Below are 14,467 nucleotides of genomic sequence, written 5' to 3'. Positions count from 1 at the left end.
CTCTGATGTCTTTGCTTTCTTATATAGATACAAATTCCTAACCTATATTATAACCCTTCTACCTGAATATAATATTTTACTGTTTCTGGCAAGGCAGACCTCCTAGCAATGAATTAACTCAGTTTTTGTTTGTCTGATAAAGTCTTCATTTCTCTTTCACTTTGAAGAAAGAGGAATAAAGTTGTGGCATGCTAGATTAGTGTTTTTCTTTTTGTCAACACTTTAAATATTTCATTCCATTTTCTTGTTGCTTTCATGGCTTCTAATGAGAAGTAGGCTATTGGTCTTACCATGTTCATCTATAGTTAAGATTTTTTTTCCCTCTAATTTTTTTTTTTAAAGATTTCCTTTGTATTTGATTTTCTGTAGCTTGAAACCTATGTCTAGGTGTAGTCTTACAGTTATTGTTGTTTTTTGGTATTTATTCTTTATGTTTACTGAGCATCCTGGATCTGTGGCTTGGTACCTGTCATTAATGTTGGAAAGCACCTGGTCGATATTATGGCAATGTTGCTGTTGTACCTTTCTCTTTTTTTCCTTTCTTGTATTCCAGTTATGCATTTGTTACATGTTTTGAAGCTGTCTCCAAGTTATTTGCTGTTCTGTTCTTTTTGAAAAACTATTCTTTTTCTCTTTGCATTTCAGTTTGGGAAGTTTCTACTGACTTTGACTTGAAGTGTACTGATACTTTCCTCAGCCTTGTTAAGTCTGCTAATGAGCCCTTCAAAGACATTTTTCATTTCAATTACAGTATTTTTGAATTTGAATGCATTCTTTTGAATCTTTATTAGAATGTCAGTTTCTCAGCTTACAATACTTATTTGCATATTATCTACTTTATAGAGGTTTATAGAGGTTTCTATAAGGTTTATAGAGGTTTCTATAAGGTTTATAGAAACCTTAGCTATTTATTGTAATTATTTTAAATTCCCTGTCTGATAATTACAACATCTGTGTCACATCTGAGGCTGGTTCTGACGCTTGCTTTGCATCTAAAGACTGTGTTTGTGTTTCATATTGCCTTTTAGTATGCATTGTAACTTTTTTTTCTTAAAAGCCAGACATGCTGTGTCAGGGAATAGGAACTGTGGTAAATAGAACTCTAGTGTTGGGATTTATGTTAATCTGGCTAGGAGTTGAGTTTTGTTCTTTTTGTACTTGCTGTAGTGATAAGTGTCAGAGACTTCAAATTTCTCTAGTGTCCTCATTTTTGTCTCCACTCTTGACTTTGGCCTATCCTAAGTACTCCTTCTCACTTTGAGTCTGCCTCCTGGAACTCTTCCAGCTATAATTCACTATGATTATCCTGGAGTCCTGTTGGTATATTGGTAAGTGTTTGGAAGAAGAGGATTATTTCAGTATCTTCCAATTAAATCAGTCTTTGGTGGGCATGTGTCTCTGGGCTTCACACATTTTTCTTATTGGATAGCTTTCCCCCTTTCCCACCTCTTGGTGATATATGAAGACTAGACTAACTGGGATTGCAGTGGGAGAAATACCCTTATACATCTGTTGGAAAAGTCTCTGGTAAAGAGCTTCCCTCCTGAAGAGTAGGCTTTTGTTATTTAGAAGGACGTGGACATGCATGACAAGGATCACTCTTTTACTCCCCTGCCAGACAGAACCATGAGTGGCTCGTTCTCAGTTCTTCACTATGAATTGCAAGAGGCAAAGCCCAAGGAAGTGTGAGCTCCTTCCCCACCAAGACCGAGTCCTCATACCTTTCTCGTTTTCATACTAGTCCACACTCAGCCTCCAGCAGTTCATCAACATTACCATTTCAGTGTTTCTACCAGTTTATGGCTCCAGTGGCTTCTGTTCTACCTGAGCATAACTCATCTGTGACTCTCTGTATTCATCTGTCTCTCCAAATTTCAGAGTGGACAGTTTGCTCTGTGACCTATGTGGGAATAATGACTTCCAAGCTCTTTACATACTGGAACTGAAAATGGAAGCAATTTTATAATTTGTATAACCTTGCATAGGCAAAAGAAAACATATTTGGAGGTGTTCTCTTTGAAGCCAGTGTGTCAACTCTGCTATTAATCTTTATATATTATAAGCACTGTTGTTTACAAAGTTAACTTGATGCTCACTTTAGTGATAAAAACGGATATGTGCATTAATTTTCACTAGATGAAATTAAAGTAAGTTCCAGCAGGTAAAATGACTTTCTTATAACCATACTGCTAGTGAATGACAGGAGTACGTCCTTAAGTCTTCATATTAAAAATTAAATGAATATATTTTCTTATTTTTACATTACCTACCTCCAAAGAAGAAAACAAATAAAATTTTGGAGGCTTATGTATAATCCTGTAACCTCAAAAAAAGAAAAAATAAACTTTATATGACAGAGCTTCTTTGCACATTCTAACAAGTAACTCAAATGTGAAAATATCTTGAAAAACAGTACTGGCTCCCTCCTAGACTTTTTTGAATCTTGGGCTAATGGAACAGCTACTAAAGTCACATTCATTTTGGGGTCCGTTTCTTACACACTCCCAACAATTGTTACATATAAATCATCACTAAAATAGGTCTGTATCTTTCTACTGTTGATCTACTACTCATAGATTCCTCTTTCCATGGAAAGAGAAAAGCTCACTAGTTGCTTTTTAATTGCCTTCTCTGAAAATGTTAAGCTGGGGCTTGGCAAGGATCCCTGACAGTAAAGGATATAAAGGAAGGAGGGACACCGGAGATCCAGCTGAATATGTCTATTGTGATCATGAAAATAAGCCCAGTGTTTCAGCAATCTTTATTTTTCCTCCCTCCCACGTAGGTGACAAATTAAAAATGAAAATTTCCAAGTCATACAAAATAAGAGAGAAAACCAAAAACATAATTTAAAGCATTGTTGTATCCAGTTGAGACTCACTAGGTTATGTCAATGATTTCATTTCCTTTGTAAGGCTCTGACAGGGAAGTCATATATCTTTACTAAACAAGAGAGAGAAGGTCGAATATACTTTATCCCATTAGACCATTTTGAAGTAAAGGCACAGTGGGACAACTTAGAAGATTGGACCCTGCTGCTGATTTCATCTTTTACGTCACTGAACTGACAACAAAGTAGTCAAGTGATCTTTAACTCAGTGTGCATAAAAAAAGTAGCAAAACAAACTCACTGTGGAACGTATAAACTGTGTTGAAACCCTGTACCCATCTCTCATATTAGAAATCATAAATGGTGAAAATGAAGATGTATGTTTAATCACAAATTAACACTTTTATGTTAAAAGCCTATAAAATTGTCTCTGATACATCATAAGGTGTTTGATATCTTCAGTATTTTTTGGTTCAAGACATTCATCCTGTATTACCCTATGTGTATATACCAGTTTTTTGTTTTCCTCATTAACTCAAAGGCACACACATAATACAATGAGAGTGCTATTCATTTGAAATAGGGGCTTCCTCCCATTTCAAAGTTTCGTCCAAATATTTTGAGATGTCCTCAGGGTGTGTTTCATATAAGCCCCAAAATATATATTACCAGCTACTGTATCATGTCCACTAGCTACTACTGCTGTGTTTTCCCTCTCTTCCCAAGTCCTTCACCCTCACACATGCCAGTGTCACTGTTTTCCATCATCACCCATGGCTACCACCGTCCGTGAACTGGAATCTTGAAGTCCACAAAGAATGACTTTGTTCTGACTCTTTTTGCCTAATATTCTTTAATTATAGAAATACTGAAACAAGTTCTCATCTAACCAGTGTATTTGAGAGCTTTAGGAAAATGGCTGTTCCTGATTTAATTAATGGTCCTTTCTCTAGGATCTGTTCCCTTGTTTTGGAGCTAGGCTGGTTGTATTTCTGTGGGACAGATAACACTTCATAAGACTCTTGTGTCCTCTGTGAGGTCTGAAGCATTGTTACTGGATCAAATTGTATGTGTTCAGGCTTTCCTCTAGCATAATTTCTTTCCTACGAAGCTTGTCAGTAAATCCCATACACATGTTGTGAGGTAAGCCCTGTAGTTTTACCAGACAGGCACAGGTGGGAATGTGCCACAGTAATGACTCGGTTAAGCTTAATCATTAGTTCCCAAGATACGTAAATATCCTATATCCCTCAGCAAATGGGAGGTTCAGAAGTAATATAAAATAGCTGCATGTGAAGTTCTGGTGATGTAAATTTTATAAACTACTGAATTACAGCAGTTTAATAAACTACTGAATTACTCCATTTACTTAAATATATGGAAATAATGGTAACATTAATTTTAGACCCAATTGCTCTATGGTAATGGATACTACAACAGTGTGTATTCTTGGAATTATTAAGGAGCTGTTGTGTGACAGTGTGAAAATCTGTGAAACAAAATAAGAAATTTCAGGAATTATTCTTATAGAAAATTTTATTGCAGATGGGTCATAGTTTAAAGGAGCAGGTTATTACTACCAATGATATTTTAATGGGGAATGCTATATTTCCTAGAGTAGCAAAATTACTTTTTTCATTAAATTCATTTTAAATTTAAAGATTCTTCTGATTTACACAGATTTAGATGTATAGTAAATAAATCTATAAACTTCTGCAGTGTTTTTTTTCCCTACTTCTTTGTTTTTATTCCTGTCTTAATGGTGAAAATAGATTTTCCTCCCAAGAATAGATATTCAGAAGAAATGGGAGCTCTGGGTTTCAATTACACTAGAAATATGATATCCAGACTGTATGTATTAAAGACGCCTCTGGCCATTTGTGTTTATGTTATGTATGGTTCAAGATTTTACTTCAAGATGATATAGGAAATGTGTTTCTATAATAAACATGGTGAACACTATTGTAGTCAAGGTAAAAATGTTTTACAGAATCTGCTGGATGAAGATTTGCAGTTCTGTGCCAATGAGCAAAATCCCAGAGAGTTCATAACCTTTGGAAAAGTACAATATTTACCAGATTCCTGAGAGACCAATGGAAAGATAATTAAATGGATTTGGGGATCATTCCTTCATAATATTTGCTGTACATCAAATAACTTTTTTAAAACTCTTGGGACAGTAATTACAAGACCAGACGCTTCAAACTTTTAAATAAGACTATTAAATGTGAATATCTGAAATGTGGAGAGAGCAACAGAAGACACCAGGCATATGTCTTCTGGTATTTTCACCCCTAGATCTAGAACTTCAAACCTTAGTGTGGAGGCTGGGTTAGTGAAAAGAGGGAAGAAATAAGCTGAAAAATGGCTCAGAAGAAGACTGCCCAAAAGACTTTGTACAACTGTGCAATGAAGGCTGTGTTCTCTATCTGTGCCGTCCAATAGAATATATGTGGATACTGAGCATGTGAATTACAGTTATTATGACTGAGGAACTGAAATATTAATTGCATTTTAATTTAAAATAAACTTTTAATTTCAGAATAATTTTAGATTTTCAGAAAAAAATGCAAAGATGGTCCAGAGTTTCCATATACCTCACCCATTTTCCTTAGTATTAACATCTTATATCAGTAAGGTACATTTGTTATAATTAATGAACTAATATTGATGCATTAAGTGAAGTTTGCAATTTATCCAGATTTCCTTAATCTTTACCTAATGTCCTTTTCCAGGTCCAGGATTCCACACAGGGTACCACACTGTATCATCATGTCCCCTTAGGTTTCAGTTGGCTGTGACAGTTTCTCAGACTTTTCTTGTTTTTGGTAACCTGGACAGTTTGCAGAGTACTAGTCAGGTATTTTGTAGGACAACCTCTAATTAGGATTTGTCTGATGTTTCACTCATGATTCGACTGGGGCTGGAAGTATGGGGAAAAAAACCACTGAGGTAAAGCACCATTCCGATCACATCATACCAGGGGTACATACATCAACATAACTTTATCACTCTTCATGTTAAACTTGATCACCTGGCTGAGATAGTGCTTGTCAAAGAGTAACTGTAAAGTTACTCTTTTCCTCCCTGTGTCAGTACCATCCTCTTTGGAAGGACATCACGATGCGCAACCTTCGTTTAGAGTGTGGATTTATACTCGATGTCTGTGAAGGTGAAGTATCTACATAAATTATTTGGAATTTTTCTGCATAGTCAATTTGTCTATTACTCTCCATTAATATATTTATTCAATCATTTATTTACATCAGTATGGACCGATGGACATTTATTTTATACTCTGGGTTATAATCCAGTAATACTTTACTTATTTGTTGCTAATTTTTTTTCTGACTTTGGACATTGGAATCTTTTTCAGTTAACTTCTGTGTCCCTTTGACATAATCCCATCATTTGTTTAATACTTCCCTTGTTTCCAGCACCAGATAATGTTCATGGCTCGTCTTTAATATTTCTTGCCCTGTTCTAGATTCACCTCTTTCTCAAAGGAGCCTGGTTCCTTTTATTGGATAATAGTATTAACATTTGTTAGCTAAACATTTAAAATAGTTTAGCCTAGGGGATGGGGGGAGTATTGAAGGAATCTCAGATTCCCTATAAAAGTAAAAAGAATTCATTCTTTTTGCATTTGCTGATTGAACTTTATTTGCTATTTCAGTTTTTAAAAAGGATGAAAAATATAAAACTTTGGTGCATTGTAGGAGGATATCTTTTCTTCCTTGATCAGAGATAGACCATGGATCAGCCTTAAATGCTTTAATATTTGGTTCTCAAATCCAGCCTCAAATAACTTTTTTTTTTTTTTTGGCAGGTTCTACTATATATTAGAATGAATTATTAATGTTGTTACAAAACTCATTAAACATTTATACTCTCACATGATTTCAGGAAGAAAGAAATATATATTCTTTTGTTTTTTTCATAAGCAACCTGCCTTTCTAAATGTGATTTATGAGAATTTGTAATTCAGAAGAAAGTGTAAAATAGAAAGTACATATTTCAGTAACATACTGTGTCTGCTCTGGAATGAAGTAGGGTTCATACATCAATCCAGGAACACAGCACAAATCTCAACGTCAGCAACATTCCCCACGTGAAATGAATGCGGGAGGGCCAGAGCTATGGTTTTTACCTAGCTTCCCGGGAACAGGAACAGCTCTGTAATGTCTAGTTAACCTCCTTTTCTTTCTTCCCCGTCTCTTTTCTTTAACACCTCTTCAGCATTCTATCACTTCCCACCTTTGCCATACATGATAAACTGCTTTATCCTATGCTATGCCTGAGGTCAGGGGCAGAAGCAAGAGTGACGGGAGGCTGAAAGACAGATACTGATGCCGGCTCAGTGTTTAACCTACCTGCTTCTACAGCCTAAGTCAGTGTTTAACCTACCAGCTTCTAAAGCCTAAGTCTTTTCAACTAAACAGAACCTTTTATTTTATAACTACAAATAAGGTTAAAAACCGTTATACTTAGAGAACTAACACAGTGATTTCCAATTGTGCACATTTGTAAACAGAGCATTTCAAAGCTTTTCTACCAAGAGGAATTTGATAGGTGGCTAGGTGAGAACTGCTAAAACAGACTTTTAATGTGCATTTCTGCCTGGAGCCATCCTAAAGACCACAAGGAATGTGAATCAGACAGTTATTTACTTACCCATTAGTGAAAATCTTAGATTTTCTGAATTGCCAAAATCATCTCTGTCATGCTAAAGCTTAATGTTGGCTCGTAACATTGGTCCAATTAAGTGAAGTACTCCACAGCCACCTGTATTCTGTCAGTGTATGTGTCTCCAGGGTGCAGTCGGGAGCATATAATAATTCAGGAATGATTGCCTCAGAGGTTTTATTGGACTCACTCAGTTAACTCAGATAAAATACAGAGAAAAAGAAAATCTTGCTGGCGTTCTGACTTTCAGCTCTTGTGTTTGTTTTCTGCCTAGATATGTGTTATGCAGTTAATAGAGAGAAATATATATTAAGTCGCATAGCACAGGGAGATCAGCTTGGTGCTTTGTGACCAGCTAGAAGGGTGGGATAGGGAAGGTGGGAGGGAGGGAGATGCAAGAGAGAAGAGATATGGGGATATATGCATATGTATAACTGATTCACTTTGTTATAAAGCAGAAACTAACACACCATTGTAAAGCAAGTATACTCCAATAAAAACGTTAAAAAAATAGCCTTATAATTTGTCTAATTATCAAAGTTCCATAATTTATTATTTTTTTTCAGGGGAGAGAAATCTGGCCCTCTAGGTAAGGGCTCTTTTTAATAATTAACTGTAGCTGGTTGCTCTGTGTAAGAAACAAGTAACCTGTGTATTCATTTGGGGTGTAGGAGAGCTCATTCAAACTCATATTTTGCACTACTTAGAAAAAACAGGGAAGGAATGTTTTATTTTATGTATTTACATTATATTGTAAAAATTAATAAACAGAAACTTCAATTAAAATAGAGTGGGGAAGCCAGAAGGGGAAGATTTCACACTTTACCACTAATAGTCGAGCCAAACAGGAAGAAGACTTTCTCTCCTTGCCTGGCAAAAGCTCAGCCAATGAGAGCCTGTCACAACTTGGCCAGTGAAAAAGCTGCTATTCTTCAAACTCTCAGTTCCTCCAATGGATTCTGTTTACCATAACCCTCCCAATGTCTTTTTCTTCTCTTTAAAAACGTTCGCCTTTCGCTGTGTAGGGATCTGCATATGGTTTGCCGTGGTTGAAAATCCGCAAATTGCAATTCTTTGTTCATCTCAAATAAACCCATCTTTTGCTAGAGAAGTAACTGGCAGTTTATTTGTTTTAGGTCAACAGTATGTTACTTGCGTGGTTTAGAAACTGTCTGGAAGGATATCAGTGAAGACAATTACATATATTGTTAACTTTCTGAATTTATCCCTGCTTTTGAGGAAGTGAAACAGAATATAAATATGGCCTCTTTGAATCCAGAAACCATGTTGGAATACAAGGAATAAATTACATGATATATTGTTGAATAAGGAAGAGTTGCTGTGCCCCCAGTATTTCTCTTTATCGTATCCCCTTGTGTGTTGTTCCTTCTGCCTAAACTGTCCTTTCTTAATTCTACAATTAGCAACCTGTACCCATTGTTATCATCTCTTGCCTAGTCTACAGCAATAGGACTTTTCATTCAGTCTCCAGCCTCTCTCTGTCTGGTTATACTCCATACTATCAAAAAAAAAAAAAAAAAAACCCTTTTCTTCAAACCAATAAACTCATGAACAAACATATATAATCTGATACCAGCATCCCCCATTTTGACAAACAGCACATGAAAAATGGCAACCATGTAATAATCTCGTTAGCTCATTTTTCCTTCTGGGTTAAGTTGAAATGTCTCAGTTCATTATACAAGGCCTTGAGTAGTCTGACACCAGCCTTACTCTCCAGCCTCTTCTTTATCCTACATCACCTATCACTTGCTTTATTAGCCATGATTCTCCGGAGAGGGAGAGAGATTTTAAAAGTTTATTACAAGGAATTGGCTCGCATGATTGTGTGATTATGACCGGAGACCCAGGCGAGCCTGTGTACATAGTACCAGTCTGAATCTGAATGTCTGAGAACCAAGAGAGCTGATGATATAAATTCCAACCCAAAAGCCAACAAGCTTAAGATACAAGAAAAGCCAATGTTTCAGTAGGAGTTTGAAGGCCAGGAAAGAACAATATCCTATCTCAAGCAATCAGGTAGAAGTTTCCTTTGACTCAGCATTTTTGTTCTATTCAGGTCTTCAGTTGATTGGTTGAGGCCCACCCCCATTAGGGAGTGGGACTTTACTCAGTCTGCCGATTCAAATGTTAATCTTATCCAGAAACATCCTCAGCGACACACCAAGAATAATATTTGGCCAAATGTCTGAGTACCTTGTGGTCCAGTCAACTTGACACATAAAATTAACCATCACACCTGCTCTCACCCCATTGAGGAGCCACATGAACATGTCCTCACTTCCTGCATTTGCTACATACATTTTTCCGTCCTCTGCTATGACTTTGTACAGTCTTCTCCCATTGAATCAAATGACTTCTCTTTTTCTCTATGACTGGTGTTTTTTTTTATCCTTAAAACCCCCTTCATAGTCACATCATAGTGAAGACCCTGTGAATTGACCTAGGCAACATTAATTTCCTGCTGCCCTCTCTCCCTCTGTTTTAGCTATATGAACTATCATGACCATCTGGAAAGGCTATTTCTGTCTTCCTCACTTGACTATGAGCTAATTACTCCAGGGCATGGCTCTCAAGCAGGGGTGTTAGCTGCTCATCCATCAGGGGATATTTGTTCATGTCTGCAGACATTTTTATTGTCATAACTGGGGGAGGGAATGTCAGTGCATTCTACTGTATAAAGGCCTGGGTGTGGCTAACCAAATTACATACAAGACAGCCTTCTGCAACAAAGAATTATCTAGCTAAAATCTCCTTGGCACTCTTGATATTTTGGGCAGGATAATTTTTGGTTGTAGGGAGCCATCCTGGACAGTGTACGATGATCGGCAGCATCTCTGGCCTCTACCCACCAGAAGCCAGTAATGGCATCGCCTCCAGTCATCGCAGATGTCCCCTCACTTGCAAAATTTGTCTACTAATTTTGAGAAATATTTTTTAAAATACTGTGAAAAAGATGAACTCACAGAAACAGAGACTAAAGTGGTGATTACCAGGGACTGATGCGGGTGAAAGGGTACAGACGTCCAGTTGTAAGTTCTGGGGACCTAATACACAGCATTGTGAGCTTAGATAGCAATACTGTACTGTATAATTGAAAGTTGCTGAGAGAGTAGGTCTTAAATGTTCTCAATACAGAAAACAAACGATAATTATGTGACTTGATGGACGTGTTAGCTAACACTAAGTAATCATACTGCAATATATGTGTATCAGATCATCACGTTGTACACCTTAAAGTTACACAATGTTGAATATCAATTATATCTCAATAAAGCTGGGGAAAAATACTGTGCATACTAGGACCTAATTAGGCAGGATGGTGAAAGGCTTAAGAAAATGAACTCCAGAATCATAGAATCCTGCAGTTGAATCCTGTCTGCACTTTGTGAAGGGAATAATGAGACATATTTAACCTCCCCCAAATCTATATTTTCATCTGTGACCTTATGGTCTAAAATACAAAATGGCTCACACAGTAGTTAGGACAATTACATTAGTTAATGTTAGCGATGGTAGATGGTAAGTGCTTAATAATTGTAGCTATTGTGATTGGCTAAGAGAATGCCACCATAAGGGCGGGGGAATTTACCTTATAAATATCCTTAGTTACATCATTTTAGAACATATATAAAAGTTAAAGTTTGCACCAAACATCTTAGCACAGAATTACTGTCTGAATTATATTTAAATGTTTCATGTGTAATTTTTGTCTCCTTGAATACAGGGATTACATTTTTGCTTTTGCCCACAATGCAGGCTGTGATAAATATTTATCAAATTGAAACTAACCAGAAAAAATATTGCCACTTATAACACTGAGTGTGGCAGCTGTGCTTCCAAATAATTCTTATTTGCCTGTCCTATCCATTACTGTTATGAATATTTTTCTTTTTATCAGTATTAAATGCATACGGAGGCAGCATGTAAAATATCAATTTACAGTGCCATGCTATACTGCTACAATACTAAGATGTAACGCAATGAAAGATGAAATTTGGGACATAGATGCCTGTAGGAGGTCCAAAAGTTATGGGAAAATGATTCAAATTGTACAGAACACAATCACAGGATTAAGGAAACCAATCGTCACTTGCACTGTGTGGTGATAACAAGAGTCGGAATGTGCCAGGGGCACAGTTTGTTTGCAGCTGTTGTCATTTGAATCTTTTGTACAACATCCATTTTCTTTCTCAACTGTGTGGGATTTATAAGTGCAGAGAGTTGATCAGAATTACTTTTGTGTAGAGACTACTTGTATGATAGCTCTTAGATTTAAACCATGCATAAGAAAATATAACCCAGAAATAATTCCACAAATACTGCTTAAGCTAGCACAAATGCCTATGTTGATGGATTTAGCTGGATATTACTTTAAAGTGCTAATTAGATCAGGTTATGGACATCACCAACTAGAGCAGGAAACTTATCAGTTGCTCAAATGCCATCTTTAGGATAAACAGCTTGAGAGAATTTTTATAAACAGGAACTTGTAATTTGACCAGCCTTGATAGACTCTTTGTCTAACTAAAGCCAACTCCATATCTTTGTCCAGATTAGTTTACTTTTTTTTTCACATTCTGTGCAGCTTTTATTTTAATCGGGAACTAATCAAATCTACATACAGTCTAAAAACAGTAGAAAACATGAGTAAAATGGCCAGCAGTCCATTTGGGGTAGAGATAGAGAGTGGACTGGGCACCCAGAGAGAGAGAACTCACATTGTTCTGGCAGCAACCAGGATGGGGCCAAGCATTTCCTGGCTGACTGAGTTGTTTGCCTGTGCTCACAGGGCAGGCAGAGACCCTGAGACCACCTGAGTGGCCAGCCAGGAGAGAAAGCCAAGACCCAGCCTGGATTCTCTGTTAGCAAATCCAAACCTTCACAGTACTACCCACAGCCCCTAAAAGTTGGTCCCGGGACACAACCAGTACAGTCACCCTGCCCTGTTGTTACAGCAGGATCTGCATGTAGATGATGTTGTCCCTATTCCAAACCTTGAGGGACTGGTAGTAGCATGTGCTGAAGACCTTGATCTGGTCTGACATCAAGATAACCACCAGGGCATACACGGTGCCCATGTGGCCTGCCAGTCAAGGTCCATACATGCTTCTTGGACTCAATATCCCACACATGCATGAGATTCTCATAGGTGCCACACACGATGAAGTGATTCATCACGTTAATAGAGTAGATACTGCCACCAGATGTCTGCAGGACATGGATGCAGTTGAACTTCCAAATGTCCCAGATCTTGCTTGTCTGGTAGAAGCTGCTTGAACAGCCACCACTGCCCACACCCACTTGTTGAGGCCTGTGAGATCCTTCTTCAACTGCAGTTTGGTACCCATAATGTCCCAGGTCTTTATGGCCTTCAGGAGACCACTCAAGAGCATGTTATGCAAACAGACCAGCATGTACATTGGGCTGTTGTGGGCCTGGATTATGTTGGTCTTCTGCAGGTTCTGGACACCCTACCTGGTGATGGTGCAGTCTTCTGAGCACTGTAGAGATTGTACCCCTGAATGCAAGGTGGTACATGTGTCCCATGTATTGGTGGTCTGGTCAGAGGAGCCCCTAAGGGCAGGTCATCCATGGAATAGAACAGAGACAGCAGATGGGGCACTGATGGACCAGAAAGTTTCCTTTGAACTTGAAAACCTGGTGAGGGTCTTAGGATCCTAGGATGCCCGTGTTCAGCCATGCACTGACGTGGGACAGCTTGTCTTTCAACATTAGATACCTCCCTCTGGAACTCCATGAGGTCGTAGCTGAGCTGGCTCTATTTTTTGTCCATGACATCAAACTTGAGCTCAAGGCTCTTCATCAGCTTGTCAGTATTCTCTGAGACTTTGCCCAGCATGGAAGAAAGAGAGTGATTTTCCTGGGCCTTCCAGGCCAGCACTATGTGTATCTCATGGAAGCATTTGTCCCTTGACTGCAGGAATCCATTTAAGCTCTTGAAGTGGCATGTCCCCAGGTGTGTCTCATACATGTCCTGGTTCCCATTGAACATGTGCCAGTACTTGGAATGAGGATACTTGATGTGTTCACACTCTTGGAGATGAGCCTCCAGGTTCATCTTGAGGAAGAGCAGGTAGCTGGGGTTGTTGGGGGCACATTGGGGCTGTAGTCACAGCTCCCCTTTTGGTCCTTCTAAGCACTAAGCTTGATGGTAAAAGGCACCATGGAGGTCCACATCCAAGAAGATGGCTTCTGATCCCTGCCATGGTGCAGACACGCTTTCAGTGAATGAAGAGCTCCCAGATCTGCTCAGCCACCGCACTGGTGTTCTCTACCACCATCAGCTTGGCATTGTCCACAGGACCCTTCTCTGACTTCACGGAGCATCTTTGACAGAATGTATGTGTACACATGGTGATCTCAAGGTCCTTGAACAAACGGCAGCAAAGCTGGAAGCAGAGCTTTCTGAGGGCTGCTAGGCAAACCCCTGTGTCTTTGGCTCCTTCTCCCCATAGGACAGGGAGAACGTAGGGAACAGGGACACGCTGGGCTCAGAGTGGAGGAAGCAGATGGAGATGGAGGAGTCAAGCAGCATCTGAGTGGCAGGGAGGGTGCTGATGGGGGTGGGGACATGCTGTGTCCTCTTCATCCCTGGAACAGTTAGACGAGGGTACTGTTTGTACTTGCTGGTACCCCCCGCCCCAAAGAAAAGCAGTTGCAGCTGGTGCTCATGCCCAAGCTCATGCTCTAGAAAGGTATCTAGGGTCCCCGGGTGGCCCCACCCTCCCACTTCATCGCCCCCACCTTCCCCCACTGCTGGAAAGGGCTTAAGTGTACTTCTAAAACTTTAGAGTCTTCTAACTGCTATCTTCCTCCATATTCTTATATGCTGTTAGGTTCCCAGTTTCCTTTGATAATTACCTGTCATAGATATAGTCCAAAAAAACTGTCTGTTGCTATTTGATT

At 38.6% G+C, this 14,467-nt stretch overlaps 1 pseudogene; it reads right to left on the bottom strand.

The window, feature by feature from the left end:
• Positions 1–12,402: 12,402 nt before the first annotated feature.
• On the bottom strand, positions 12,403–14,150 carry LOC137211485 (E3 ubiquitin-protein ligase TRAF7 pseudogene; annotated as a pseudogene).
• Positions 14,151–14,467: the final 317 nt, after the last annotated feature.

Source organism: Pseudorca crassidens, chromosome 18 (assembly GCF_039906515.1).
Source record: "Pseudorca crassidens isolate mPseCra1 chromosome 18, mPseCra1.hap1, whole genome shotgun sequence".
NCBI lineage: Eukaryota > Metazoa > Chordata > Mammalia > Artiodactyla > Delphinidae > Pseudorca > Pseudorca crassidens.
This window is presented reverse-complemented; position numbering and strand designations above follow the sequence as displayed.